At 32.1% G+C, this 26,393-nt stretch overlaps 1 protein-coding gene and 1 non-coding gene across 29 annotated transcripts in view; both read left to right on the forward strand.

The window, feature by feature from the left end:
• The window catches only part of PTPRD (protein tyrosine phosphatase receptor type D), a 2,247,062-nt gene that overhangs the window by 145,078 nt on the left and 2,075,591 nt on the right, over positions 1-26,393 (forward strand). The window lies entirely within an intron of this gene.
• LOC128580001 (U6 spliceosomal RNA) lies at positions 16,005-16,111 on the forward strand. Its single transcript, XR_008378366.1, has one exon. It is a non-coding gene; the product is annotated as a U6 spliceosomal RNA (small nuclear RNA).

The raw sequence follows: 26,393 nt of genomic DNA on the forward strand, positions 1-26,393 counted from the left end.
TAACCCCACAACAGTCTATCTTCTTCAGAATTGACAGAAAATAAAAAGTAATAAAACTTTTAATCAATTAAAAAATCAAAAAATAAAAAAGCAAAATATACTAAGTAATATATGATTTCTAAATAAGTGAAATACAAAAATGCCTGCTTGAAATGTATAATGGAATGTCGTGTAAGTTATATTAGGTATAGCCTTTTGTGTGGAGAGAAGTTAGAGTCAGATATAATTTAAGAACAGGAGGGGCATCATACTTTATCTAAGGAGATAAAGGGCATCATACTTTTTCCTCTACATGGAGGAAAATTGAAAATTTAATTTTGACCACTTTAGAGAATGAATTCTAGACCAGCAAACAAACTGTCAAAATGGTCTAAGCTGATTAATACAATGACTTTATGCCAGATAGATTTGAGATGGGAAGGAAAGAGATATCTTTGTAAAACAGGAAAGTTCAATTAATTTGTTAATGAAGATTCCAAGCATAGTACATAACACCCTCCATTAGAATGTTAACAATAATTTTTTATGAACTCTTTTATTTAAAAAATGGGATTTTTTCATTCTATACACACAAATATACATTGGTTATCAAATATTTAAATACCTTACTAATATAAAATAAAAACCTTAAATTTATTATTATATATTGACTTTATAATTTTATGTAAAGGATGTCATTAATTTCCTAATATTCATTTTTTCTGCCCATCCCTTTAAATTACTAAATAGAGAAGCCCTCTTTAAATGTGACTGCCTATTTAACACTAACATCTTAACATCACATAGATAAAATCAAGGTATTTTTGGTTAGATAAGAACATGTGAAATATATACAGCTGTTTAAGAAGTAAAAATATAACATTAATGAAGTGATACAAGTTAATTATAGTGACATATGGAACGACTTTATTCTTATTGGAAGCATTAGCAATTAGAGAACTGTCAGAGGTAGCATTTTATTCAGAGAAAAATGACAGAAAAGAAGGACAGGCATGACCTCTTACATGTTTACATGGATGGAGCTGGAACATATTCTTCTTAGTAAAGTATCTCAAGAATGGAAGAAAAAGTACCCAATGTACTCAGCCCTACTATGAAACTAATTTAGGGTTTTCACGTGAAAGCTATAACCCGGTTACAACCTAAGAATAGGGGGAAGGGGGAAAGAGAGGGGAGGGAGGGGGAGTGGGGTAGAGGGAGGAGGATTGGTGGGATTACACCAGCGGTGCATCTTACAAGGGTATATGTGAAACTTAGTAAATGTGGAATGTAAATGTCTTAGCACAATAACTAAGAAAATGCCAAGAAAAAATAAATAAATAAAAATGGAATAATACGAATATCAAATTATTTTTCAAAACCCTTTGGAATGTGAAGAATCATCAGGATATTATTTTTGCGTGAAATTGAATGTGTTGAGGAATTCAAATATACTATAAGAATTTAAAACATTTTATAATACCTTTTTACTAGAAAAATAGTGCACAAAGCTCACGTGATTTTTGAGAGGTCATAGATTTATCATTACTGACATAAATTTCAATCACCTATCAGAGAATATATAGGTCACCTTTTTAAAAGGCCCGTTTCTACATTTTCATGATGTTGCCTTATTTCCTTTCTTTCTAATTCAGAGTTATTCAGTTTATTCATTTTTTGCTTGTCTCTGTGTGTAGAACATAAATTTGTGAGGAAACAAACTCCATTTCTTTCTTTCTAATTCAGAGTTATTCAGAATTATTTCAGAGTTTATTCATTTTTTGTTTGTCTCTATGTGTAGAAAATAAGTTTTGTGAAGAAACAAACCCCTTCAATCTTAGTCATTGCTGTATCCCTGATGTTTGAAAGTGTACCTGGTTATGACAGGTAATTCATAAATATTTAATGACATTTTTGTTGAAATTATTATAACAAATAATATTGATGTAATATACAGTTAAAATGTAATATTTAATAGTTACAAAAGAACATAATTATTTGATTAGCACCTTTTTATACGTCAATGGATAATTTCTGAATTTCATATACATATATGTAACTATATTGCTGAATTTCTTGTTGAATTGTCATTGCTGTTTGTATCTTAGAGCTATACCCTTAATTTGTCCTGTCCATTCAAAATATATTTTTGGTGGGCTTATCAAAGATCAAATAACAATAGTGGCTGGGTTCATCTCTTGGTTCTCTATTTTGTTCCATATATTACCTTTATTTTTGTGCCAGTATCACATTCCCTATTCAACACATGGTGCTGGGTGAACTGGCTAGCAACCTGTAGAAGGCTGAAACTGGACCCTCACCTTTCACTACTAACAAAAATTGATTCTCATGTCTAAACTTAAGACATGAAACTTAAAATTACTAGAAGAGAATGCAGGGAAAACACTTGAAGAAATTGGCCAGGGAAAATACTTTATGAAGAGAACCCCCCCCCACCCCCCCAGCAATTGAAGCAACACCAAAAATATATTACTGGGATCTGATCAAACTAAAAAACTTCTGCACAGCCAAGAGCACTGTAAGTAAAGCAACAGACAACCTTCAGAATGGGAGACAATTTTTGCAGGATATGTTTCTGACAAAGGTCTGATAACTAGAATCTACAACGAAAAACTAATCAATAAGAAAAGAACAAATAACCCTATTTCTTTGTAGGGAAGAGACTTGAACAGAAACTCCTCTGAACATGACAGGTGAGTGGCCAAAAAACACATGAAGAAATACTCAACATCTTTAACCATCAGAGAAATGCAAATCAAAACCACTTGGAGATATCACCTAACTCCAATAAGATTAGTCCACATCACAAAATCCCAAAACTACAGATCTTGGCATGGATGTGGAGAAAAGAGAACACTTTTACATGGCTGGTGGAATTGCAAACTAATACAGCCTTTTGGCAAGAAGTTTGTAGTATTCTCAAGGAACTAAAAGTAGACCTGCCATTCGATTCTGCAATTCCTGTGCTAAGCATCCACCCAGATGATAAAAAATCATTTTACAACAAAGACATTTGCACCAGAATGTATATTGAAACTCAATTCATAATTGCCAAGTTATGGAAGAAGCCCACGTGCCCATCAACCCATGAATGGATTAATAAACTGTCATATATGTATGCCATGGAATACTATGCAGCCATAAAAACAATGGAGACTTTACATCTTTTATGTTTACCTTGATAGAACTGAAATATATTCTTTTTAGTTAAGTATCTTAAGAATGTAAAAAAAGTATACAATGTACTCAATACTATTATGAAACCAATATGTAATTATCTACACATTCATATGAGGGATAAAACACAACTATACCCAGAAAAGAGGGAAGAGGAGGAAGCATGGAAGGGAGAGAGGAGGGTGGAAAGGCATTTGGTGGGACCTCACCAATTGTGCACAATGCAATGATACATTTCAAATCTATTAAGAGTAGAGTATAAACATTGACCACAACAAATTAGTGAGGGGATGATTATGTAAACCAATTTGATGAAAACATTCTACATTGTATATCAAGTTAGTACACTGTACCTCATAAATGTACACAGTTGTGATTTAACAAAAAATCCAAAAAAAGAAAAGTAGTTGAGTTCTCAGAGGTGAGAATTTAAATGGATTTATTTTATTACGCACATGAGAGTTAAAACTTCGGTTTCATAACATACCTTTGTCATATTTCAGTTTTAAATTTTTATATTTATTATTTACCATAACATCAAGATGAATTATTTTCCTTCTTTTAATTATATGCTATTTACTTAACTGCTCACCTTTAGATAGACTCTTGTATATAATATACAGGTTGTTTGTTTCTTTTTATTTTCTTTTATTAAATAAAATGGATAACATTGTATTTATGCTTCTGTTTCTGTTTATTTGGGTGAATTTCTTTTATGTGTATTGCAATAACAGTAATTTTGAACTATATTTTTGTAATTTTACTTTTTTTTTGGGGGGGGGGCCGGGGCTGGTTTGAAGCCACCACCTCCGGCATATGGGACCGGCGCCCTACTCCTTGAGCCACAGGCGCCGCCCGTAATTTTACTTTTTTATTCTTAATGTTCCTCTCTTCAATTCCACTCTTACTACTGTCGGGTTTTGTCCCCATGCTCTGGGATTTTTTTTAATTATTATTTTTTATTTTTTTATTAAATTATAGCTGTGTACAATAATGCAATCATGAGGTACAATGTGCTGGTTTTATATACAATTTGAAATATTTTTATCGAACTGGTTAACATAGCCTTCATGGCATTTTCTTAATTATTGTGTTCAGACTTTTATATTCTACATTTAGTAAATTTCACCTGTACCCTTCTAAGATGCACTGTAGGTGTTGACACATTAATTACCCTCCCTACAGCATCCTCCCCTCTCCCATCCCTTGCCCCTTTCCTCATATTCTTGTGCTGAGATTGGGTTATAGCTTTCATATGAAAGCTATAAATTAGTTTCATAGTAGGGCTGAGTACATCGGGTACTTTTTCTTCCGTTCTTGAAATACCTTGCTAAGAAGAATATTTTCCAGTTCCATCCAAGTAAACATGACAGAGGTAAAGTCTCCATCTTTCTTTAAGGCTGCATAATATTCCATGGTGTACATATACCACAATTTATTAATCCATTCGTGAATCGATGGGCACTTGAGCTTTTTCCATGACTTAGCAATTATGAATAGGGCTGCAATAAACATTCTGATACAAATATCTTTGTTATAATGTGATTTTTGGTGTTCCAGATATATACCTAATAGAGGAATTATAGGATCGAATGGCAGGTCTATTTTTAGATCTCTAAGTATTCTCTTAACATCTTTCCAAAAGGAACGTATTAGTTTGCATTCCACCAGCAATGTAAAAGTGTTCCCTTTTCTCCACATCCACGCCAACATCTCCGGTTTTTGGATTTTGTGATGTGGGCTAATCTTACTGCATTGGGATTTTTAACCAAGTTTCATATAATTATATTAATAATATCAGATTACATGTAATCTAATTATATTAAAGGATATTTTCACAATATGGCTTACCAATGAGGATTTTTAACATTTGAAAAACTTTGATTATTCACAATATGTTCATGTCTGTCTTGAATTTTTAAATCACTGAATCACTTATTCACTCATTGATTCAACAAATCATATTTTAACTTTCTCCTCTGTCAGTCGCTGGGCTCAGAAACGTTAATGACAGATAACACAGACAAATCTTTGACTTCCTTAAGCATATCTATGAGTCCTGTGTTGTGATTCACTTTACATTGTTCAGTCATGCCTTTCAGGAGGATAAACGGGTAATGTACTTCCTGACTCTGTCATATATGATATTCTTTACATTCAGTGTGAATAAAAGATTCACTTAATTTGAGTCATACAATTTTCCCATGAACACTCCAGCAAGATTTTTTTTTGTTTCACTTTTTATTATAAGAAATTTTGAATATGCATTAGAGTATATTAGAATGAACCTAAAATACTCTTCACCTGAACATTTATTAACTTAAGAAGATTTGTACAATCCGGGCCCTAACCCACCCCAGCCATTGGCTTTTTTTGTTAATAGAGCAAATCACAGATACCACATCATTTTATCCAGAAATAATTTAGAACACATGTTTTTTTCTGGAACAATATAGACATATTAATGATTGTCTACAACAGTGGTTTTCAACCTTTCATATCTTGTAGTACACTTGAACCTATAGTTTAACTTCTGCAGCACACTTAAATTATGTCAATAAAAAAAAGAGTGAAAAAAGAACATACTTACTGTGTTTTTTACTTCTTTCTAAAGTAATTTAACTAATGATCGTAAAAAAGTTTTGCAGTACACCTAAGATACTCTCACAGCCCATCAGTGTGCTACAGCATACCCATTGAAAATCATTGGTCTGGAGTAAAACAAAGAAAACTGATTCAAAAAAGAGTCCCACATGTGATTTAGGGCAGAACATGATCACATGTTGTTAGTGAGTCAGTTTACAGTTACTTGAGTAAATTAACAGCTGGGGACAACTTTCTATTTTAAAAAGTCTATAAAAAATGAAAACATGTTGGGTGGTGCCTGTGGCTCAAGGAGTAGGGCGCTGGTCCCATATGCCAGAGGTGGTGGGTTCAAACCCAGCCCCGGCCAAAAAAAAAAAAATGAAAACATATTGAAGATTTTAAGCATTTTGATCTGGAATACTGATGTGTTATAGTTCAGACATTTTGGTAGCATCTAAATAAACTATAGTATTGGGCACAGTTTTCCCTGATTTTGTCTGTAACAGTTATCATTATGTATTTGTAGAACTCTTTCTTAGAATACTGTTATTCAATGATGTCATGAAAATGTCTCATTAAATTTTATCAAATATAGAGTGGGGATATAAATTGGCAAATCTTTTCCCCATAACAAGGAAATTTTCATTATTATTATTGTTTATTGTTACAGCTCACAATAGATTTTTTTTCTTTCACATGTTCCTCTATTACATATACACACAATAATTAGGAATTTTAATTTTGTACTTTCCACATTCCTCAAAATTTTCCAGAGCATTAACATGTTTGTTCTTTCTTTCTATGAATTCTCTCTTTCCTCTTCATGCTTCTCTTCTGTGACTCAGTTAATCAATGCATAGTCTGCAACTTATTATTATTATTATTATTTTTGCAACTTAGTATTTTAAATTTGGTAACTTATGCAGTTCTATAATTTCTGTCCTTATTTTGTTAGGACCACTAGTTATCTCTATTATTTTAATTTATTCTTTTCATTGTTGCTTCCTTATAGTCTACATAAAAATTTGTTGTATGTCAAATTTTATTTATTTTATATTTTCATCTCTTTTTTGAGGGAATATTTTTTCAGTCATCTCTTTTCATTATTTTCTGCATATGTTCCCTTGTTCCTTCCTATTGCTTTAGAAGTTTATACAATTTTTTTTACTGTTTCTTTCCCATTTATTGATCTTTGAACATGGCATACGATTTGCTACCAAAATAGTGTAGCATTGTATCTGTTTACCCTGTCAGTTATGTGAAATCTCTTATATCATTCCCCTTTTAGTATCAGCTGGACTTTGATGGTTTCTATTCTTCGCTAATTTTTCTAAGCCACCTGATAAGGAATGGATAGAAATTATAACCATGAAGCCACATTGGAGGAAATTAGATTATGTGTGTTTTTCTCTTGAAACTTTTTTAAATTTAAATTTTAATTTTTACATATGCCCGTGCTAATTACATTGCCATTTTATTGCTTTCACAAAATTAAAAAGACTTAAAATATAATAATGCTTAAGATAAGGATTAGAAACAAAAACCTTGTAAACAACGAATGAACATCAATACATTGAGAAAGGGAATCAGACAATTGCTACATCAAAATATTAAGCAATAATAATAATGCAAAGAAAGTAACATTCACATTGTCAAATAAGAGTATGTCTATTATAGAATGCTTTGACTCTGAGATTCATATGGAGTCATCAGTTAATTTCTTATTTTTTTTAAGTATCAGAAAATAGACAACTAATATTTATAAATAAAAGTAAAAGATAATTTCAAAAAACAGATCATGCTAAATCTTATAAACAATAGAAAAAGAAGAAATACATCAAAATCATTCTATTTGATCTGGGTACACCCGACATTAAAGTTGGAAAAAATATGTTATTATAAAGGCTAAATTACAAAAATGTCACTTATAAATGAGGATACAATACCCTAAACAACATATTTACATGTTGAGTTGAAAATTAATGTTTAAGTAATATACTTGGTCAAAATTAAAACCAATTTATGTGAAAATTAGTCACCATTTTTTTTCTTTTCTTGTTCTTGTTTTTTTCTTTTCCCTTCCCTCAGCCCTTCCCTCCTTCTCTGTCTGCTCTCCCCTTCCCCCATGCTCCATCATGCCCCACCATGTCATTAATTGTTATTAATTTTCTTCCAATCAAAATTGAGTACATAGCCTTCATACTTCTCCACTCCTGTGATGCTTCACTAAGAATAATGTATTCCACCTCCATCCACATTAGTACAAATGCTGAAAAATCTCCATTTTTTATGGCTGAATAATATTCCATCATATACATCAGGCATCCTCAAACTTTTTAAACAGGGGGCCAATTCACTGTCCCTCAGACTGTTGGAGAGTCGGACTATAGTTAAAAAAACAAACAAAAAAAAAACTATGAACAAATTCCTATGCACACTGCACATATCTTATTTTGAAGTAAAAAAACAAAATGGGAACAAATACAATCACAGTGCCTCATGTGGCCCATGGGCCACAGTTTGAGGACCCCTGCATACCACAGCTTACAGATCCATTCCTGGATTGAAGGACATTTAGGTTGTTTCCAAATTTTGGCAATTATAAATTATAGGTGTCTTTATAATAAAAGGTTGGGTTTTTTTTGTTTGTTTGTTTGTGTGTTTGTTTTTTCCCTTCTGGATAGATGCCCAGTAATGGGATTGCAGGATCAAATGGGAAGTCTAGGTTGAGTTCTTTGGTTTCTGCATACTTCCTTCTGAAAAGGTTGTATTGAAACTTTTATACTGGAAACAAACCAAGCTGAGTCTGGAGTAGGTTATTGTCTGAGTGTAGCACATTTTTTATGGGGAAATGGAGTTGTAGTTTTAACTCCTGCTTTACCCTCAATCCCCACTTCCAGCAAAATAGAGCATAAAACCATTACCTTGGGAGTCTTGTTTATTGAAGTCTACTTTCCAGTGGCTGAGAATAGTCACTCGTATCTATCTTCCCACCAAGACTTGCTTCCAGATTTATCACTTTTTTATAAGGGGGAGAGAGACTTGATTTCTGGAAAAAAAAAATTTCTTTAGCATCCCTCACAAATATACATCCACTTAGACTGAAGAGTGTTGAGAGGGTCCTTAAGAATTTTCTGTACTTTTCCCCACCACATCTTGATTAATAGAGTTGTGATTTGATACCTGGTACCCTCATTCACATTTTCAAGGTGTGTTCTTTCTGCATGATGTTTCTAACAAAAATATGGTATAAAGTTAAAGTCATGCACAGTTAGAGTGAAAGGTAAGTTTTGTTTATTTTTAGGGCTCCCTTTATTTCTTCCCTCCAATGGCTCTCAAAAGGTGGTTTATTATAACCATCTATCTTTGTCTTCATCTTTCCTAGAGGACATGTATTGCTCTTTAAAGTGTGAAATCAGAAAGTTAGCCAATGTTTTGCACAAGATAGGCAAATATCCCTAAGATTAGTTGTTTAATCCTCTGTGTAAATACCTGCGTTAGGTTTGGAACATCATGTAACTGGGAAAGGTGAAAAGTCTCTTCTGTGCTGTAATTTCTTAGCATTCCAAGGACTCTGAGATAATGAATATTATACATTCATTTTAGCCTATTCGAACATTTTGTATGCAAAATCACTGCTAGAAAACTTTGTTTCTTATTTAACTGCATTGTGTCTTTGATGAAGTTCATTTAATGTTTGATGTCTTCATTGGTTTTGAAGGGCATTTTAATCTTCTTATCAAATATTTGATTTCTATTTTAAAAAGTAACTTATATTTTGAGAAACACAAACGATACTTATGTGTTAACTTTGGAATTTCAGTTAAAGATCTAATTGGAAAATATATACCAATGATATTTTTGACTTTTCTTACTGGTTTCATTTCAATTATCATAATGGCAACACAACATTCATATCTATAGACAATAGAATTTGTTTCCCAGATTTTCCTTAATTTGGTGTAAGTAAATGTTTATACAAAGGATATAGAAATGTGATAAGTGTACACATACTTTTGTTTGTTACTTATTTAAAGGTGAACAACAGAAGTTGTTAAAATGGAAAGTTTAGTGTTTCAGGTTGAAAAAAGTCAGTTATTTCTCTAATTCACTAATAGAATATGATGGGTATAATTTAATTTTATGTGATTCTGTGGTTCTCCATTTTATAATGGACACAATGCAATAGCCACATGCATCTTATAAAGGCAGGAATCTTTGAAGGGGTGCTGGGGGGAGCTCTGATTGAAAGTGCTAAGTGCTTTTCAGATATGGGTATTATCTTCGCTGTACAGGTGTTAATGCTGTGGCCGAGGGTATTACAACTTTATGCTCAAGGTCACACAATATGTAGCAAGATTAGAATTATAATTTTATATTTAATACAACACAAGCAGTAGGTAAGAAATGGGCTTCTTGCCATTTTGCTTGAAAGTGTGATAATGTTTATTAGCTTTTTAATGGGAGATAATGACTAATTAATGTCTTTTTTCTAGTTTAATGTGGTGTGATTTTCAGGTGGCATTCTGATAGAAATTTTTACTTTTTTTAAAACATTACCTTCAAGGATAATCTAATAAAAATAAAATAATTTGCACTTAAATTATTAATGTTACAAGGAGCTATTAATTTGACTCCTGTTCTTTTGAAATAATGTAGCAATAGTTTATAATAATCCTTTTTCACAAATTTTAAGAATATTCAGTCTCCATAAATATCTCTTGAAACTCTTCAAACATAAGAATCATTGAACATTTTGATTTTTTAGAATTTATTTGTTTCTATTTGGAGAGATTGATGGGATTTGGAAAATAGTGAATTTATAAACAAGGAAATTTTCATCAGAAATGATGCTACCTACTACTCATAATAAGAAAATATTAACACTTGGCTTTTTACTTACAAAATGAATAAAGTTAATTCATGTGTTACGTCACACAAAAACATGTATGTGCGTACACACACATGCCCATACATATGCAAACTTCATTTTATTAATCACTTTCTGTATTTGGAAAATAAGATTGTTAGATTATCTCTTCTTCAACAAGTTCATTATTGTGAATTAATACCATGAAGATATCTCTAGACAAAAGTAAGATGTGCTAATACCTAGAAGTTGTACAACCATAACTGAGCTGCTTTTCCAGAGATACAAATTTTGGGTGGAAGCTAGATGAGCTTTCTGGAATGTGAACGTGAGAGAAGCATAACTATTTCAACTTGGAATTTTCTTTTGCTTAATCATACCTACTTTTATTGTCCCTGCTAAACATTCTTTTCTGCATATGTCTAATTTGTATTCAATTAACGGACAACATTACATGCAGCTGTTTAAAATTAATGTGGCCCCATGTGTGAGATCAGATCACAAAGGACACTGAATTGCTGTGTAGGACAATTTGAAGTGCTTGGAGAATTTTGGGTCTTGTAGTATAACAATTAAAATTTCATATAGTAATTCACATTGGAATAATCTTAATCTATTGAATAAGCGAGATGCTCAATTGATATGCAATATGATCTCTTATATTTAATTATTTAAAAGTTCTATCAAACATTTTTATTTAAAAATATCTATGTGTTCCTTTTTCAAATAGTTTTGAATAAATCGAACTAATTATAATGATTGTCTTCATTGTAGGCAATTTAGATTTGTTACATCAGGTATGTATCAAATCAGTTTTTTTGGTATCATATGTATTCTCAGTGTTACAGAAAACTTCTGAGCAACTAGACAGAGAAAAAAAAAAGAACTGGTTCTGAACATCTTGTGTTCTTCCAGGCATTAGGTAATGTTCAAAAGAAAGTTGTTACTGTACGTAGCAGAGGTATTTCAAATATTGTCAAGTACCTCCTTAGCCTTGTCAACCAATGCCCAGCAGTTTCTCTTCAGCCTTTTCACTGATGACCATCGGAGTGGGTAGGTGGATACTTCACTGATGTTCCTGCTCATCACTGCTGGCCTCCAGGTCCTCCATCCAGCCCCAGAAATGGCTTGCGAGACATCCAGTGTTAAAGAAAGTCAAGGTTTGTGGACTATAGTTAAAGGCATAATTATAAATTATTGAAAACATAATTCGCCCTGTATGTAATGTGAATCTTAACAAATATTGAGTAGTGTAAACATTTAATTTCAAGGTACCATTGTCCTGGATTTTACAGAATAAACGAGTGGTAACATGAGATACTTAGCAAGTGTTGAAAGTGATCCAGTATGCCTGTAGTTCTAAAACCATTGTTCTCACACTTTCTGCGTTCTAAACTTTTTCTAACACCTTCTAAATAAGGACTTGAGAAAAATAGTCAGGTTACTCTATTTAAAATATGTTATTTTATAAATTTTATAATTTTAACTTTATGCTGAATGTCTTGCATTCACTAGTATGTAGCAGGAATTTTCTCATAATATTTCATAAATTAAAAAAAATTTGTTGTTAAACTCAAGTATGTCTTTTCTAACAGGAGACATAAAAGGATCACAATAAAGCTCATTCTTTGAAGCGGTTTTGGCCTTGTGATTTCTTCCACATTTATCCTTTGATGATTTGTGTGTGTGTGTTCTTATTTTGTCCTAGCAAATAATACTCTATAGGTATAATTCACACTTGGGCAGACAACTCTTCAATTTAAAAAGTAACAGATTTTGTGGTTATGCCCATGACTATGATGACGACTTAATGACTTCTTTATTCATATATCATGAATACTTCCCATAACACCTTTATGAACAAGGTAATATTAATTGTATTTGTAGTAGAACTTTATCTTTTAATATTTACTATGTGTTAATCACTGTTCTATGATGTTTATATGGGTAATTTCATTGAATTTTCACAACTGCCATACTTGGAAACTGAGACCTGGAGAAAATACACTCAGAAGGTCAAATGAACACTGAAATCTCAGATTACAAATCAGGCAGTCTTAAATTAGAGCCAACAATTAAACTTCAGTGCTATACTTCCTGATAACAATATTAAAAATCTTAAAAATTCAAAACACATCAAAAAGCACAAAAAATAACTTGACTGATATTTGTGTCTCCTCCCCAATATGGAAGATGTCATTTTATAGCCCCCCCTTAACCCAGATCTCTCTTCTGGTCCCTCCGTTCCCTCTCTTTTTAGAGAACTGATACTAAAGAATTGATCTATTGCCGTGGTTCTCTGCTATGGGCAATTTTGACCCCCAGAGGCATTTGCAAATTTCTCAGTTTTGTGCCCCTATGGGAAAATGTATTCGACTGTCATCTAATGGGTAGAACAAGAGATGTGATTAAACTTTCTATAATGCACAGGAGAGCCCCCACAATGACAGTCCTACTCTACCCACATTTATTTCTCCTTTTTTCCTCCCCAGAAGTCACTCCTGTCAGGAAGGTGGTATACATCAACTTGCTGGAAGTTTTTATACTTCATTATGTACAAATGCATCAAAGCATATTTTATGCATTTGTATTGTACATAAAATATGTCATATTGATTTTTCCTTATAACTAGAGGGGTTTTTAACTTAACATTCATATTGAAATTCACTTACAATGAAAATTCTATTTGCTAGTGCCATATAAATGGATTTTAATACCTCACATGTGAGTTAACTGCTTTTTATTCTTATATTTCTAATCTTGATTCTACACTGTTCCCTGAGCTTATTGTTTTATTTTTTAAATATTTATGGCTACCTAATAGTTATAAATATTTATAGGTTACAATATAGGTTATATTTGATACAAGCAATGTATATTGGTAAAATCTGGGAGTTGAGATAAAGAACAAATATTTATTATTTCTTTGTGTTGGGAAAATTCCAAATATTCACTTCTACTATTTTGAAATGTACAACAAATTATTAAATCCAATTGTCCTATTGTGCCACCAAACACTCTAACTTCCTTCAGCTGTATTTTTGTACCCATTACCCAACTCCTCATCCTCCCCTCTTCCTCCTTACCCATCCAGCCTTTTGTAAAACCACCATTCTACTCGGGGCTTCCATGAGATTAAATTTTCCAGCTATCACATATAAGCGAGAATATGTGACATTTGTCTGTGACTGTATTAATATTAAATCATAAGGAAACAACATAGGCATTATTCCAGGAATTATGCAGACGATTTTACACACAAATTGTTACTAATTCATAAAACAGCACAGTAAATTGACAAAGTTGTCCAGATCTAACATCCCACATCTACTGAGAATAGTGTCAAGTTTTCAAACTGTCTCTGTGTTATTAAATGTGTGTGTTCTTCTCACTATATTCTGTTAACATTGCACGGTAGAATGAAATTTTACTCGGACTTCCTCATGGTGCTTGAGCACGGCTCGCATCATAACAATTATCCATGTGTTCTGAGTGAGGCTGGAAGGGCAATTTCTGGGCACTGACCAGAGTGGATAGGGTAGAAGATGAACCCTTCCATGGTGCAGCAGAACCAACATCCACAAGTCCCAGGAGAACTGAAGTACTATCAGTTCAGTATTTGCCATCATAGTCTTTTAGAGCACAGCAAATGTTCCAGCAGACATTCACCATCTATGTGTCTCACACCTGTTGGATGTTAGACTTTGTAGTTCAGCCAGCAAGTTCTTTGAAGTGGTGAATAAATCATGCTTCCATTTATCCCTCGCTCTAATTTTTGCCATTATCCAAAAATTGCTATCTAATTTTTGCCACTACACTTCTAGTAATAATTCCCCTTTTATTTTGGAAAGCTCACTTTACCATTTTTTAAAATGTATGTGTAGTGATGAGATGCTTAAATTCTGCATTTTGTTTCATATATCTGTTTTTCACTTCAATGCTGCACTTCAGACTGACATTGTCATGGAAATTCTTTCATGATGGGATTCATTATTTCCCTTTAAATAATTGAGAGAGCAGCAGTAAAATCTACCTGCATTCAAAAAACCGATTCCACCATCTTCCTAGTATAATTTTAAGATAGATATTAAGCTTCCTGAGCATCTGTTTTCTCATTTAATTAAAAAATAGACAATAGTAACAATAGTACCTTCTTCAGCAGATTGTCAGACGATTATAAAAAATAAGAACAAGGTTTATCATTCAAGAGATCATAGGTGGGAGGCATCATAGCAGTAGCCTCAGTTACATTGTTATTATTTTTTAATAGTTTCACTCAGTTTCTCTACATATATTTTCAATCAGTAATCACAGCTCTAAATCTGTATTTCTGACTATACTTGGAATTTTCTAAACTTAGGCATTTATTGTATTATAGTTTTTACTATTTGGAACTATGTCGTAGTTAGGCTACAGTGTTTAGACTCTGTATGTTCAGTATACGTTGTTTAACATTGGCGTATGTTCAGATACATGTCACGGGGCGATGTTTTCATTGTGTGAATATCACAGACTGAGCTTCCCACTTAGATGGTATGTACACTATATACCTAGGGTTCATGGGAGAACCTGTTGCTCCTAGGCTATAAACCTGTACAGCATGGATGCTGGATACTGTAGGGAATGATAACACAATGATAAGTATGTATGTATCTAAGTATATCAAAACGTAGAAAAGGTAATGTGTTGTACAAGAATATTACAACAGCTATGGTGTCACTAGGTGATTGGAATTTTTCAGTTCCATTATACTCTTAATGGAACTACCTTTGTACTTGTATATGCACTTCATCATTGACCAAAATGTCATTTAATGCCTCATGACTATAGGTTTTAGTACTTAGAATTGTACTAAGCCTTTGTAGTATCTGTAGTGAACAGTATTAACTGGGTGATTCAAGTCCATTGTATGCATTTCCATTGATTTACATCTTCTAGGACTAGATACTTAGAAGAACTTTATGGTGGCTAGCGTGAGTGATAACAAAATTTTTGCCAGCATGTAAATTTGCTGCCATCATGTCTGATATTTGTACTTTCCTGATGGTCTTTGCCTGATTACATGAATATTCTTTGTGTGCCATTTACCAAGATAGATTATTATCTTCCTTTATTATTATTAGTGACGATTTATCTGGTACCTTCCAATGTATGTAGTATTTTTTTATAAATAACAATATTCACCTTTATAACAATTTTCGTTCATTCTTTCTCTTTAATTAGCAAGAACCTCTATAATACTGAACACTATTAATAGCTATGATAGCCCTCTACATTATTACAGCATCGGAAGGGATTATGATCATCAATTTTGTCACTGTTTATAATTTTAGTTTGGGGTTTTATGGCTATTCCTAAAAATAGTTTTTCCGTGCTCACTTCAGTAGTACATATACTAAAATTGGAATGATACAGAGAAGATTAGCATGACCCCTGCGCAAGGATGACACACAAATTTGTGAAGCGTTCCATATTTAAAAAAATAAAAAATAAATAAAAATAGTTTTTCTATTATTTGAAAGTATTTTATTGAGAGATATCCAATTTTCTCTTTTAATTAAATTTTTAAATGGTCAACAATTATTTTTAGCCTATTAATTTATTAACATTGTTACATTCAACTAGTCTTTTAACTCTAGGTTAAGTTCTATCAACTGTTTGTTATTTTTGTTACTTTGATAATATGCAATAATAAAGTTACTTTTTATTTTATCATATTTTGGTATTAGAATGATAAATAGATCATAAGGAATATTTTGCACTCTTATAAGTTTTCTTTCTTCCTCTCTGTGTGTGTGCTATGGGGCGGGGGGTGCATGTCTTCCTTTACAGCAGCTATAATGGTCAGAAACATTTTTCTTTCTCAATGCTCTAACTTTTAATATACTTCAGCTATAGCTTTTTATAGCTATACTTCCTGCTAACAGATGTTTAATTTTTATTTTTTAATAAATAATAAATTCTTGTGTGTCATAATCAACATCCATTTATAGAAATTCTCTTATTTCTTTTTGTTTGTTTATTTGTTTTCAGCCTCTGCAGAATAAAAGGCGTTTCTTGGTGGTACATTTTATGAAAGTTCATAGGTCTGAAATTGTCTTTCTCTCATCTTCACATATGAATGACAACTAGCTCAAACAAAGCAGAGTTCTTGAGTCACATTTCTTTTTTTGAAAGAGTGTGAAGTTATCTTTCTATTGCATTCTGAGATTGAGTGCCATAGCAGAGAATGCTGAAACAATAATGCTTTGGCTTCATGAAAGATTTTGCTTTTATTATTTTATAGACATAGGAAAAAACTTCTCCTTCTCCAGAAATTTAAGACTATTTATTTGGATATTGTATTGATGTCATTGCAAGCTTAATCTTTCTGTAAGTTTTGGAAAGGTTTTTTTAATTTTATACTTCCACATCAAATCCTTCTATGAAGAGTTATAAGCAAAGTGAATTGCAATGAGCAATTTATTCTTGATCATTAGTTCATTTCTATTTTTGTGTTCTCAATATCTGTCATTTCCTTTTGCATTCATTGTATCTCTTTATTAGATTGGTTTTTGTTTTATATTCAACTTCAGATTAACTTTGGGTTTTTCAATACATGTTTTTTCAACATGAATGCTAATATATACTTTGCCTGAACACTTTACTTGAAAATGGATTGTTTACATTATGGCAGCAATAAAACTCTGTAATCCAGCATTCAGAAACAATTTATAGTTATCCTATATTAATAAATACATAAGTACACAATGATGTCATAATGAATATATAATCTTTTAGAATGAATATATAATCTTTTCGAGTTCTGTATCAGTTTTTGACTTAGGATATTAATGGCATTACATACATCATAAAAATGTAGAAATTTTAGAAAACCATCAGAAAAATTTCATCTATTATAACAATATCCAAAAAAAATGACTACTACTCAATTGAGCAAATCCAATGAGGACATACACACAATTTATATAGAGGGCCTAAAGTCTGTGGACTTTATTAGTTTAACATAATTTAATCATTTTGTAGCCTAAACATCTTTGTATTTATTTGCATAATAGACATAGTAAATAATAATTTTTCAAATGACATGTAGAAATCCATGCAGGCAAAATTTTTAAGTGTTCTCTTAGGAAGAAAATTTAAAAATAGCAAAGTTTATGTTGTTCTTATGTCTGTTTTTATAGCTGCGATATATTCCTCTGTTGATCAAAGAATGGTTAATATTTCTTTCATAAACATATGGATATAGATTCCAATTCATTCAATTTCTAACAGAGTGAACAGTGAACAATCCAGGTTTATTATCAAGTGGTAATCAAATTGTAATAATTGACCAGCCTATTTATGTATAACTAAAGGGCCATGAATATTGACCATGGTAGAAGATAAGGACCTACATCCCTGTCCCCAACACTTCTTAAACTAGATCGTGAGACTTTGTCTTAAGTTTTAAATAAATAACACAGTTATAAATTTTAAAATTAGAAAAGGACAAAAATGCATATTATAAAAAAAATCTGTAACTCACCATCTCCCAGTGTTCTTGCCACAGAGAAATAAAGGTCAGTTTTTCTTTTTTTTTTTTTTTTTAAAACAAGAAAGTTTTAAGCCTCTGCTGTTTGGATATCTGGACATTGGTGAGATTAAGAGCAGTATTTTTAGCACTGGGAGAGCAGGCAGAAGCAGTGCTACACCCTTTTGTTTATAAGATTATAACATAGTTTGTGATTGCATTGACTATGCACCCAGCATGAATTATAAAGAATCATTTTTGCTGAGCTGGTATCCAGGGCATATACTTCTATTAGTGTCATTTTACCCTTCCCATTGGAATGGAAGTTTGTATCAATGCTTACAAGAATATGTATTTTTAAAAGATGTTTTGAAATGTATTTCTATATATTTTACATATTTCTTTGCATATAATAGTGTGTGTGAATTTATTTATTTTGCTTAAGTTTTCACTGTAGCTAAGAAGGAAAATTAATGATCAAAAGGAAAAAGGGAAGCTATTTTCTTTAGTGTTGACAGGCTGTTAATAGATACTCTTTGGAAAAGTGTTCTCTTGTTAAACAGTTTTAGAAATGCTGTATTACACATATTTAAGAAGATTCTATAGAGGCTTTAATATACTAAGTTGCATCTTAATTACTATAATTCAGTTTATAACATTTGCTACTTTTCCCATCATAGCAAAGAAAAAAAAAAGTTTTGGTAACTAGTGTTCCTTGGGACACAGTTTGTGAAATGCCATTTTTTGTTTGTTCATTTGTTTGTATTTTTCTTTTTTTTTTCAAATTTTTTATTTATTTATTTATTTTTTATATGTTAAATCATAGCTGTGTACATTTTTGCAATCAAGGGTTGCTGGTTTCATATACAATCTGAAATATTCTCATCAAACTGTTCAACGTAGCCTTCATGGCATTTTCTTAGTTATTGTATGTAGACATTTGTTTTCTGCATTTAGTAGGTTTCGTCTGTACCCATTCTAAGATGCACTGTAGGTGTGGCCCCACCCCTTGCCCTCTCTCCACCCTGACTTCCCCCCTCCCTTCCCATCCCTTGGCCCTTTCCCCATATTCTTGTGCTATAGTTGGGTTATAGCCTTCATATGAAAGTTATAAATTAGCTTCACAGTAGGGCTGAGTACATTGGATACTTTTTCTTCCATTGTTGAGATACTTTTCTAAGAAGAATATGTTCCAGCTCCATCCATGTAAACATAAAAGAGGTAAAGTCTCCATCTTTCTTTAAGGCTGCATAGTATTCCATGGTATACATGTACCACAGTTTGCTAGTCCATTCGTGGGTCGATCGGCACTTGGGCTTCTTCCATGACTTAGCAATTATGAATTGGGCTGCAATAAACATTCTGGTACAGATGTCTTTGTTATATTGTGATTGTATTTTTCTTAACCTCCATTCTACTAATGACTGTGCACTGTCACTGTTCAGGAAGGAGACTGAAGGCAATCGGCATAGCCCATACTTTTAAGTTGTGAATCAAAATAAATACTTTTTTATTTTCATTTTTTACTTATAGGTAACATTTTAGTGTAAATGTATGTAGTATGTTTTCTACTGATTCATATCTATATCCATAGATATACACACAATGTTTTTTGTTTTGTTTTTAACAAAGATGGAGATAGATATTAGAGTGTACTGCTTTATAGTCTTTTGCAGGTCAACAATATATTACTAATAATTTTTCATTTCAATAAATATGGCTAAAAATACTTATGCAGAGAGAAATATGTCTGATACCTCTTGTGTCACAGGAGTGTGGGATATTCTGACAGGCGCAAACTTTTGAAGGAGTCAAACTGAGTTCATCTCTGCCATTTACTAGCTGTGTGATGCTGGTGAGTTATTTTACCTCTCTGGACCTCATTCTCAGCATCATTCAAGTGGAGATAATATTACCTTTCTCAAAAGTCACTGCGATAGATACTAGACTCATTTCTAAGGCACTGCCACAAATTAAAATAAAAAAGTAAGTTATCCACGTGGTAAATATCCATATAAAAATTACAACATAAATTTTTAAAAGAGAAGTACAAACATTTTATTTTTAATATACATTTAATATAAAGTAGACACAATCATGTTATAAGGTAAATATATATATGTGTGTGCATGTGTGTGTGTGTGTGTGTGACATTATATATAGTCAATGGCTATTACAGTGAAAAATTTAAAATAATTCATCTTACCTATTTACCCATTGTGCCCCCGATGGGGAAAAGCAGAGTTAATATACTCATTTTGCAAAAAGTATGAATATAATACACTATTATTAACTATTGTCCTCCTCTTGTGCATGAGATCTTTCAACTTGTTCATCCTAATTGTTAATTTGTATCCTTTGATGAATCTCTGCAGTTCCCCAACATTCTGAGCCTGGTAATTCCTATTTTATTCTCTATTTCTGTATGTTTGACCTTCTGTTTTTGATTAGTATCATGTTCTCCAGGTCCATCCTTAAGGTGGCAAATAATAGTATCTCCTCTTTTCTTAAGACTTAATAATATTCCTATTGCACATATATCATATACAGGGTATCAGTAAAGTTTGAGTGCAATTTACTAGGTTAAACTGTTTTAAATTGCACAGAGACTTTGTGTCCACCCTGTGTATGACATAGATACACAGTTATATACAGATATATACACATACACACAAAATACACTTATATATGTGTGGATGTGTCTACATCTATATCTATATCAATTTATCATGGTTTCTTTATCCATTTGTCCATTTGTCCATGGGTGGGCACCTTAGTTATTTCCATATCTTAACTAATGCTTCAGTGAACCTCGAAGGCCAAATATCTTAATAAGGTGTTGATTTTACCTTCCTTTGGCAAATATCCTGAAGTGTATTTCTATTTTTGTTTTTGAACCTTCATACCATTTTTTATAAGGACTGCACTAACTGTGTACAAGGGCTCCCTTTTCTCTCTGCTCTTACACTTGTTATCTCTTGTCTTACAGGCAGATAGAAGGTGACATCTGATGGTGGCTTTGATTTGTATTTCTCTGAGGATTAGGGCTCTAAGCACCTTTGCATGTACCTGTTGAGCGTTCTTATGTCATCTTTGGAGAATCATCTATTTGACTCCGCTGAGTTATTAGTCAGGTTATGTTTTCTTGCTCTTTTGTTGTATAAGTGCTTTAGAAAGTTTGGATATTAACACCTTACTTAATAAATGGTTTGCAAATATATATTTTCTCAATTTATAGGTTGCCTTTCATTTTGTTGATTATTTTCTTTGCCAAGCAGAAACTTTTTAGTTTAATATAGTTTCATTTATTTATCTTTTCTAATATATGGTTGAGTGTTTTGCATCATGTTTGCGTCATGTTTTATTTATGTATTGACCTATAGTTTTATTTTCTTGTTGTATCTTTGGTTGTCTTAAAGTTCAAGATTATGCTGGCCTTGTACATAAAAAAAAATCCCTTTAGCACTATTTCTGGAAGATTTTAAGCAGTTAGAATCATATTAGATTCAATTAAGAATCTTATTAATTCTTTTTTCGAAGTTTGGTAGGTCTCAGCTATAAAGCCATCTGGTTCTGGGCTGTTCTATTTTGAGAAGTTTTTAATTAGTATTTTAATGTCTTTGTTATTGGTCCCTTTAGGCTTTTCCTTTTCAATTTGATCTAGGTAGATTTGTTCTCCAGGAATTTATCCATTTGTAGTAGCCTATCAAATTTGTTGGCATGTAATTACTCATAATAGTTCCTCATGATACTTTTTGTATCTCATTTTTATATGAGTCTACTTTTTCTCTTAGTCTAACTCAGAGTTTGTCAATGTTATGTTTTCCAAAACCAAGAAATGCAGATTTAAACTATACTGAGATATAAAAAGACACTCAACAACATATCTGTTAACTAACAACATGAAATTTTGGCCAGAATAAAGAGAAATGGCTACACTCATACTTTACTAATGAGAATGAAGATGCCGTAAACACTTTAGAAAATCCTTTGGAAATTCATACTACATGTACCATCCCTATGACTAGTCATTCTTTTCCTATAGAATTAAGGATTCATAGCACTTTATGTAAATATCCTCAAACTGGAAATAACCTTAATCTCTATCGACAAGGGAAGGGATAAATCAAGTGTGGTGCATCCTTAAAATGGAATGCTGCACTCCTGATATGTGTGGAGACACTGAAGGGATGTTTTCAGAAAGAGCCAAGACTTTTTATTGATGATACAATGATTAATTCATTCATATAAAGTCCATGAACAGGTAGAATGAATTTATGGAAATAGAAGTTCGAACAGTGGTTGCTTCAATGGAATGGGGTGATTATGAAAGAAAAGAGGCAAAAGGGAACTTTAGAGGTGAAGGATCTAATCAGCTTCGTGATCCAAGTGGCTACTGCATAGGTGTGTACAGATATAAAAATGCAGCTCTGCATTTAAGATGTGCATTGTTTATGTACTTCCTGAGAATATGCATTAGCTTAGTAAAAAAAAAAAAAAAAAAAAAAAGAAAAGAAAAAGAAAAAAATATTGGGAAACCAGTGAGCTGTAATGGGTGTAACATATGCTGTTTTTGCTGACATTTAATTAGGTCCTCAATAAATTGGAGCTATTTTGGCTTTTGTAAGTAATTCTGAGACCAAATACAAGGTTTCATATAAAGTCATTTTGAAGAAAAATGTACTTCACATTCCTAGCTACTGATTTACAAAAAGGAGTTTTTGGACTACCACTTGTTCATAAATTGAGGACAGCCTATACATATGCAATGAATTGCTTAACAAAGTCGTAGAGACAGAAATGAGTTATATTCTGTATCATCTGCAAATGCTTTGAAGTAAATTAAGGAAAGATAAAATAGACTATATATTTATTTTTTGTTGCATTGCTTGCAAGAGGCGGGTAGTAAGAAAAGAGTGAACTGAAAGAGATGCATCTCTGAATCTGGGACAAATCCAGGGTCTGTTACCCGTATCAAGGCCTTTTTTACTCTTTTGGCTGAATTAAGGAGAAAACTGTTATCTACTTGATGACTGTAATATAATCATTGTTAATGAAAACTCACAATCATGAAAAAAATTGATACTTTCTGAAGCTATGGTTTTCATCTCTGGATTTGATGTATTAGTGGAGTTGGAGTTCTCACTTTGCTCTTTTAAACAAATGAACAACAAACAAAAATGAATTGGAATGCACCCTCGCATATCTAATGGTGCTAACCAAAAACAATCATACCAAGTGATTGCCTGGTAGGTGCAGTACACGTTATTCAGAGGCTCTGATTCACTGGGTAAATTGAGCATTAGAAATTATTCTCAGGTTTTTAAACAACGATAACTATGAAATGGTGTTTCAAAACAGCACTTTAAGACTATACCCATTTAATTTGTTCTATTTTTCTGTTATGCTTTATAGGTTCATATTTCTCCTGCTGCTGAAATTGTTTAGCCTTATCAGGTTTTATGAATGAAACACAGTCTCAAGTAGTTTATTTAATGAGTCCAATCTATCTGATTTCATCTTTATGTAACAGACAAAAAATACAAGATTTCTTTCTATTTGATTCTAGTGAGCCTAAGACATAAAAAATATTTAGTTGGTTTACAACAAAGGCTGAAACATAAGAAGAATATTAAAACAGAAATAGAAGATCAGAGTATTAGGAACCAAATTCTACTTTTTTTTTTATAATTTCATTAAATCTTATTTTGTGATTTCTTAGCAGTCCAAGGAAAAAAAGAAGCAGATATATATGGTTCTGTCTCTCTTGGAGGGATAGACAGAGAGTCTCCTGAAAGTAATCATATTCAGTAAGAGTGATTGTTTTCTTTTAAATAATGAATACAGAAGAAAAATTTGCAACATGGAAAATTTGAACAGCTTCATGAATAAATATTTTAACAATCATTTTGCAGAAGTTGGAGAATATTCTTCTATTGATCCTTAACAAGAGATGAATGTGTTCTATAAAGTTTCTATCCAGATTGTTCGCTGAAGGGTGGAGGAAGAAAAATAGGTGGGGGGATGAATAGGAGGAATTAAATCTGCTGTGAACTCAAAGTCTAAGTGATGCAGGGTTAAATTGTTGATGTGTAAACTGTAGCTAGGACATCAGTGAGGTGGTACCCAGGTAGTCTTTGGACATGTAAGTATGTATTTAAAGGGCAGGTCAAGACAAGGCGTATAGAGCTAGATGTTTCCATATAAGATGAGTGATTTTTAAGAAAGCTGTGGTCAACAATGATACAGAGGTTCCAAAGGAGACTGAAAAAAATTAAATTGTCAATTTGCGTCAAGAAGATTATTGGTAAGATTTGAGTGAGCAATTTTATTAAAATGTGGGGAGACAGAAAACCAATAACAAGGTGATAAAGGGTTAGTTGAGAGAAGGGATGGGATAGGAAACTTTAAAGCATATTTTTAAAAAATCAAATATGTTCTCTTGCATCTCTGGAGAAACTACTTTTAAAATATTTATGTGCTCTCAACCTTTAATTTATTACCTCTTATTGAGGTTTTGACCATCTTTATCTGTCCTCAGTAAATTTGATCACATTGTTTTATTTAATATAATGCAGCAATTCTCAAAGCTTTCTATTATTTATATTGTATATACACACACATACAAACACCTGACAATGCAAAGAGTTGTGGTAGAATTACAGAAAAAAGACTGCATAGATGCTAGAGTACAGGGAGGCAAGTGAAGGGGGAAAAAAAAGATCCAAAGGCAAGAGGAACTAATTAATGCAAATCCTGAATGAGGCTGGAAATTAAAGCACAGAGAATAAGTTAGTCTCGGGATGAACACATATTTTCACACTGAAACTAGGAGCCAGAAGTGAAAATATGGAATACATTTAGATGGGATAAAGGTTGCCATGCAATAGTTTGTATCTTTTCAGCAAAGTAAGATATGTAGTCTACTGTAATAGTAGTGGGAGTGATGGAAGTGGATATGAGAATAGTTGTCTTAGTACAGTTATTCTTTGGTTATTAGTAAGAAAAGGTAATCCGTTTTAGATTTTAAAAAGTATTCCAAGGAGATTCTTTACCCATGGAATTTGGAGAATTATTATAATGATCAGATTGTAAAACCTATGATTTATTGGACACCATGAAAACAGGAAAGGAAAGCTTGTTAACATTGATTTTGACAATGCCTTTATGGATATAAGGAGAGGCAACAAAAGCAAAAATGAACAAGTGTGACTACATCAAACTAAAAAGAGCTTCTGTACCATGGAAACAACACATGAAATGAAAAGGTAACTGTGGAATGGGAGAAAATAATCTCAAACTATAAATCAGATGTGGAGTTATTAACCAAAATATGTAAGGAACTCATTATACTGAATAGCCAACCAAACGAAAACAAACAAAAATGGACAAAGTATTTATATAGATATTTTTCCGTGGAAGTCATACAAATGACCAATAGGTAAATTACTAATCATCAGTGAAATACACATCATTAATTATCAAAGGAAACACAAATCTAAACCATAAAGAGATGTCTCCTATGTCTATTGGCTATTATCAAAAAGACAACAGATAAAAAATGTTGGAGGGAGTGTAAAAAGAAGGAGGTACTGTCTACATTGTCTGGAATGTGAATTGGTACAGCCATTATGGAAAATTATTAAGAATCCTCAAAAACCAAAGAAATAGAAGTACTATGTAATCCAGCAATCCAACTTCTGGGTATATTCAAAGAATGAAATCAGTATCTCAAAGAAATGTTTGCACCCACATGTTCTTTACATCCTTATTCACAATTATAAAGTTAGAGGCTGAGTGTTTATCAGTGGATGAATGCATGGGGAAAATGTGCTACATTTACACAATAAACTACAAACTTCTATATATTTATATTCTTCTATTCGCATTTTATAGTCTATTGATACGGCCTCTTTAAAACACTTTAAAACTGTTCTTGAACTTATAGATCTTACTAATCTCTAAGATTGTAACCATAAATAAGAAAAACATAAAAAAAAATCATAGATTTTTAATTCAGAAACTAACAGGAAAGTCCCTTTTTGCTCTGGGGTTATACTTTTATATTTCTTTTTCTTTCAGAAGAAGAAATTTTTAAGCATTAATTTTGAAAGAATACCTGAACTTATACTTTGAAATTACTATAGTGTTCAATATACATCTACTTTGAAGTTCAGTGTAGTTCAATTTTGATCAAATGAGGTTTCTAGATGTCATTCAAGGACATTCTAGAAAGATGATCCTGAG

The sequence above is a fragment of the Nycticebus coucang genome, chromosome 2, assembly GCF_027406575.1.
Source record: "Nycticebus coucang isolate mNycCou1 chromosome 2, mNycCou1.pri, whole genome shotgun sequence".
Lineage (NCBI taxonomy): Eukaryota > Metazoa > Chordata > Mammalia > Primates > Lorisidae > Nycticebus > Nycticebus coucang.